The following is a 6693-nucleotide window of genomic DNA, read 5'->3' on the forward strand; positions in this document are numbered from 1 at the left end:
ATTGATGAAGGTTTTTGATAAATTGAGCAAGGCAACATTTGGTTTAGGGAATCTGCATAAAGGTGCAGATGCATCCATTGTTATGATTTAAGTCACAGCGGAAACGTCCGTCCCCCAAGAATCATATACTGGTGCAGTCATCATCTTCCACAAACCAGTCACATGACGGCGCACAACGTTTTTGCAGAACTGTCAAAGTGAGACGACTTCCAGTATGTAAAGTGACCTCACCTCATCATGGAGTGCCTTTCGTGATTTTGAGAGGAAACACACGTGCTTTTATCCCCAAAATCCCAAACACAAAAACACACAGTCACCTGAACACCCCCCCCCCCCCCCCCGGTCAACACACACACATAAATGCACTTCAAAAGCAAACATACATGCCTGACATACCACAGAATCCCTCACGGAAACACACGGGCCACTCACAACTGTCCGCTGTTGACAATTGATCAGAGACTTGGATACCACGATCCAAACGCACACATTGTGACTCCCTCCTGACTCCTTTGACCTCTGACCCGGGGTGAATGGGGTTGTTGTGCGTCGGCGTGGGGTTCATTCCCCGCGCGTGAGGTCATTTCCTGCCCGGGGGACCGCGAGGGACGCAAAGGGGCCACATTGTTTGACCTGAAACTGGGGCCCATGGTGGGAGGCCCAAAGATGATGATGTTGGAGGACAGCCAGCTGGGCAACACAATATTTGGGTTTTGTTCAAATAAATTACAAATTTACAAGCAGTGAAATAGCGGACTATAAATGAGTGACTGGACTAGTGGTGAGCAGCACTTCTGCTTCATAATTCGGAGGTTCTGGCTATGAATCTCTGTGACGTTGCTTGTTTTCTATTCCATCTTTTTCTACATTGAAGACTCTCAATTGTAAAAAAAAATTGCCTTCTGGCCCTTGATGACATCAACATTTTCCCGTGCTGTGATTGGTTGATCAGAGCAAGACTTGTTTAGATGAATATTAATTCCGAGTTGATCCAGCTACTGTGTATGGCAGTGTTGCGATCTGATATATCACATTTATTGGACAGTTTATGGTTTCAAGTTCATTGCCTCCTAACATAAGGCACAGGCACTCCTTGTCAGTTTATCCATCCATCCATCCATCCATCCATCCATTTTCTGAACCGCTTAGTCCCCACGGGGGTCGCGGGAGTGCTGGAGCCTATCCCAGCCGTCATCGGGCAGTAGGCGGGGGACACCCTGAGGTGGAATCGAACCTGCACCCACCTAACTGTGAGGCGGACGTGCTACCCAGTCCCCCACCGAGCCGCCTCCTTGTCAGTTTATATGCAAACAAAAGGAATGTGTGTACATTCATTACAGGGAAAAACAAATCACAATAATAAGAGAGACTGGAAAATGTGGACTTTTACGGCTGTATTTGTAAACAAGACAAACACAATCAGCATCTCAAGAGGCACATCTGGCTCCACTCGACACGAGGGGCCCTTTGTTTCCCTTTGCTTGTTTGTTAATGTGTCACAACAAGGGAAAACAACGCAAATAGGCTGTTTAGCCTTCACAGAATCGCACTTGGAATGTTTAACCCTGCACAAGGTTCTTGTTCCATGCACACATAATATGGACCACAGTATGGCCTACGATGATTTAAATTTTTTTTTTAACAAATTGTAAATAACAGAATGGATGATTAATGCAGGCGGCTCGGTGGCGCACTGGATAGCACGTCTGCCTCACAGTCAGGAAGGTGCGGGTTCGATTCCACCTCCGGCCCTCCCCGTGCGGAGTTTGCATGTTCTCCCCGGGCCCGCGTGGGTCTTTTCCGGGCACTCCAGTTTCCTCCCACATCCCAAAAACATACTTGGTAGGCCGATTGAAGACTCCAAATTGTCCCTAGGTGTGAGTGCTAGTACGAATGGTTGTTTGTCTCCGTGTGCCCTGCGATCGGCTGGCAACCGGTTCAGGGTGTCCCCCGCCTACTGCCTGATGTCGGCTGGGATAGGCTCCAGCACTCCCGCGTCCCCCGTGGGGACTAAGCGGTTCAGAAAATGGATGGATGGATGGATGATTAATGCTTAAAATTCTCTCTCAATCTCCCACAGTAACCACTGTCCTATTAAAAATTATAATAATGCAATTTTTTTTAGCATATACAGTTTCACAGTTTCAAAATTGCCACCATCACTAGCATTACCCTTTATTTAGCGTAGTAATAATTTTTTAATTCATTTTAGTCAACAAAGATCAGGTTTGACCGCCAACACATTAGGGTATTTTTAAAAAACCCGGTTTAATTTGACCCAAACATGATGTAACAATTAAACAATTTTTTTTATTGCTGCTTCTCACAAACATTCTAGCAAATTGTGTGTCTCTGCTTTGCAACAAGGATGTGGTGTACTCCCGCACACACACCTGTATGCGAGTCTGTGGGAAATGTGGGAAAGGTCCGCAGGCTACTTGTAAAAACGGCACTCTCCCTTTTCTTGACAAACACAACAATTAGTGTAGTACTGTACAGTCTGATGCACAGTATGAGGCTGCTAACCTGCTTTGTGTTGTTGTTGTTGTTGCATATAAAATGTCTGCTTGAGGCCGAATGAGTAAGATCACCAAAGGATGAGACTTTCTTGATTCCACAGGGGGCAAATTTATTGGTTACACCCAAAAACACAAAAAGAATAAGCATGTTTAAATAAATCAGACAGGAGAGAGGGAGAAAAAAATATTGACGAAAAGTCTATAGATTGCATTGATTTTCAAAGTATACTATGTGTGATACAGGGCTCCCTCTAGTGGTATGCAACAGAATCACTTCCTGAGTACAATTCAGTTGTATTTCATTTTTAAGTCGAATACCTTTTCAGATAGTTTCATTTAAGTCCACTTTCTGTTTTCCCATAGTTAGTGGAGCTGCCTTTGAGAACCACTCATTGTGTATTTATTCGGGGTGTTTGCCTATATTTTGTCTTATGAATTCATGGCACATTTGAAATTCAGACTCTTAGTCAGACTACAAGGACAAATCTTTCTGTACCTGCGCATGGCCATGCATACCTAATGGGTTTGTGTTTGTCCAGCCGTACTTAGGTGTAGTGTTTGCCTGTTTCTTTTGCGGCCTTAAGCATCTTTGAACCGAGTGACTAATGAAGGTGATTATTTCTAGCTGTCAGACAGGACGTCCTGCTCAGGCTAAAAAGTCCATATGTGCCGCCGTGGATGACCTCAACTCAATGCTGTAATCTGAAAGGGGGATGGAATACAGCCTCCATAAACACTCTGTGCATACATGAGTGTGTTGGTGACGGATGGCGTCATACAGGGCTGGCAAAAGTGTAAATGTAAGTACTGATACTGGTGTAAAAAAAAATAGTACCGGTGTACCATTATTGTCGTCATGGCAACAAATGCCGCCTGTCAACCATATGTGCTTTGCCACCCACAGAACCATTAATATATGCAATATAGCACAAGCATCTTTTATGTGCAAAAATCTTGGCATGAGTCCCTCTCGGTCAAAGGTAGTAAAACCTGACCCGGCAGAACTGATGAGTGACGGAATCCAATTGCAGTCTTTATGCTGGCTCTCTTTGTGCTCTATTGCGAGTGTATTCCGCTTCGCTGATGCCACATAAAAAATACCTCCAAGTGAAATAGTTTCAGGCTCCGAGGCCTCTCGCCAATTGTTGATGTTAATTGAGCGCAATTACGCGGCACGATGCATTTGATGTGGGCCAGCACCACTACACATGTGCGAATGCCATCCAATGGCCGCTTTGTCATGTTAAGATCATGTGCAGGGAGTGCTCTGATCGTCATGATTTCATGTGACATGTGAAAGAGGTCGGTGAAACATGAGTGGATGACAGAACTCTTTTACCCCGGGCAGTACTAATGAGGAAAAATGTGATGACAACCATAGAACAGGAAATCATCTTGGTGCAGAAGAGTAAAAAATATACTTTTTGTTTCCCTAAACATATTTTTCCCAACAGCAAATGTTCATAATTTGCTTTATTTTTAGACAGTAAATAAACAAAGCTAACAGTTAGCGTAACTGTGAAGCTAAAGTAGCTTTTCCTCATTAGAGTTACGGTTGAGCTAGAGTCTATCGCAGCTGACGTTGAGGTGAGAGTCAGGATGCACCCTGGATTGGTCATCAGCCAATTGCAGGACATAAATAGATCCACTTAACGTGTGCATTTCACCAAAAAAAAAAAAAGCTGTGACCAGATTCAAGCCCTCAACGTCAATGCTGTGAGGCGGATATGCTAACCACTAAAGTTAAAAAAGTGAAGTCCCACTAGGCTAACATGCTGCCCAAGCAAGTCCTAAAATTGGCAACTCGAATCAACTTGTGACTCGAGTTCTCCACCTCTTGTTAACTGTGTATAATGACTGCAATGAGATATCATTTAACAAAAAGAAAATATTAAGTATGTGTGTGTGTGTGTGTGTGTATGTGTGTGTGCTTTCATAGATCCTCTTTGGTGGCCTTGTTGACAACATGTCCATCTCTACCATGGCAGGGCCAAACACGCCACTATTTGCTTGTGTATTCCAAATAAAGGAACAGTCCTGTTCCTTCTCTCCCATGCTCATGCAAGGCAAACATTCCCCAGCTCCATTGTGAAGACTTTCTCCATGCGGCCAGGAAGGGCACGCTCATTCGGAGGTCTTTGAGACCACACACGGAGACGTGTGAAGATCTCTCGCCACGTTTTCCCTCCTTCTCAGTCACGCTCTCTCTCTCTTTTTTTTCACATTTGCCCTCTTTCACCCTCCCGTCCATCTGTCCTGTGTTGCCCGCCTTTATCTGCACTCCACGTTGTTTGTTTGCGTTTGTTGACGTGAACTAGAGAGAGAGAAAGAAAGGGAACGGTGATATTTGTGCCTGGGAGACCACCCAAGTCAGTCGGCAGGATTTCTTTTTCACCGCCTCCACTCTTTCTAGAGTGTGACTTAGATTAAGCCCACCGATGGTCACAGCATGCATGATTTGTCGTGTGCGGCGGCGCCGCTCAGGTGGAAGGCACAATTCTCAGGCCTTCCTGTATGGAGTTTGCATGTCCTCGCTGTTCCCATGTCAGCTTTACTAAAGACTCTAAATCACCTCTGGCATGGTCATCTACATTTGAGGGACTACATTGTTTTGCCATCCAGCTGATTCCTGACCTTTTCTGTTGTGTGTTTTATTTTTAATGCAAACTAGTGACACAATTCCAAAATGGATAGATTTCCCGATTAGGGTTTCTTAGAGGAGCGATAAAGTGTATGAGGCAGCTGGTGTGACATGGTAGCTGATAAGGAGGGTGTCACATTGGGTGGCGCTCTGTGTGAGCTTAGAGTATCGCTACTCGTAATGTCTCAGACCACACATGCACAAATGCACGGAAGGAAGGAAGGAGGGCACATGTGAAGAAGGGAATCAAGACAAAGGATGAAGATAGGTGGGGTCACCTGAAGGGAGCTGAGAACATTTTAACATCACTTGGTGTTTACAACGGTGGTTTGAAAATCATAGTGCCAATTTTATGTGATTGTGTTCTGTCAATGACACAGATAGTTAAATTTGCATCATGTTTTTTTAATTTTTGTTTAATTTATTGGTAGTGGTGATAGAATATACAGTAGGTATTTGTTCTGTTTATTAGCCGGGTGAAATTGCATCACAGGGTGCTCATTTATTGATGCCAAATCAGGATAAATCAAGTAATTTGCCTCAGCAATCAATATTCAGTGAAATGAAATTACGTGAATCATAATCATTCATAACATTTGGACCGAGGCACAAGTACTCCAACAGCATAACTAAGACACATTCAAAAAGCCAATGTTGATCATCATCATGCAAGGTTTGATTCCACAATATTCTCAGAGTCAGAGAAAGTAATATACTTCCTTGTGGGCTCTTTTGGGTTGTGTCTTCTTACTTTTTAGTGTGCGCTGTAAAGTTTTCCTGCTTGGATTACTGTGTAAATGGGACTGCAGTACAGTGCAGTGGTGGGGAGAGAAACGTGTGCTAAACGGTCCATCAGCGTGGCTTGGCCTGGCTCTCCGAGCGAATCCTGTCACCCCCCCCTTCTCTCCCCTCCTCCAGACTCCATATGGTGAATGTGTGTGTGCTACACGCATGGATGCATGACCTAGCCCTCAGCAGGACACCTCCCTGCTGGATACCACCCCGTAAAAACACACATCTGCACACGCATAGACGCATATGAAGAACATCAGGCGTACAATTTGTTACAAAATTAAATCTACATATTGCTATCCTAGTTATCTACAGTAGATCAAATTTGCAATTTGGTGCTTAGACCCCAAAAGTTGGAGAACCCCTTATTTGGAGTTTATTTTCTTGTTTAACATGGTAACCCCATGTTAAACAAATCAGACACTAGCAAATTGAGATAAAAAATTCTAAAACGGAATCTTTTAATTCATGAGATATTATTAAATGAGCAATGTGTCCTTGTCCCCAGTAAGGAGTGAGCCACGACAGACACCACGTTGTGTTCTCCCAACTACTCCCCACCCCCGACCCTGATTGTGAGTTAGGAGGTTGGACGAAATATAATTGCATGCCTAAATGCCTGAGAAATGGACGTCCAGTTCTGCTGAGCTGGTGCTTTTTGTGTGGCCTCATTGTTGGGAGGTGCAGTCATGCAGCATGTTGTGTTAGGGGTGCCTTAGACAAGTGAGGAGAGGATGGGCT

The sequence above is a fragment of the Syngnathus typhle genome, linkage group LG5, assembly GCF_033458585.1.
Source record: "Syngnathus typhle isolate RoL2023-S1 ecotype Sweden linkage group LG5, RoL_Styp_1.0, whole genome shotgun sequence".
Classification (NCBI taxonomy): domain Eukaryota; kingdom Metazoa; phylum Chordata; class Actinopteri; order Syngnathiformes; family Syngnathidae; genus Syngnathus; species Syngnathus typhle.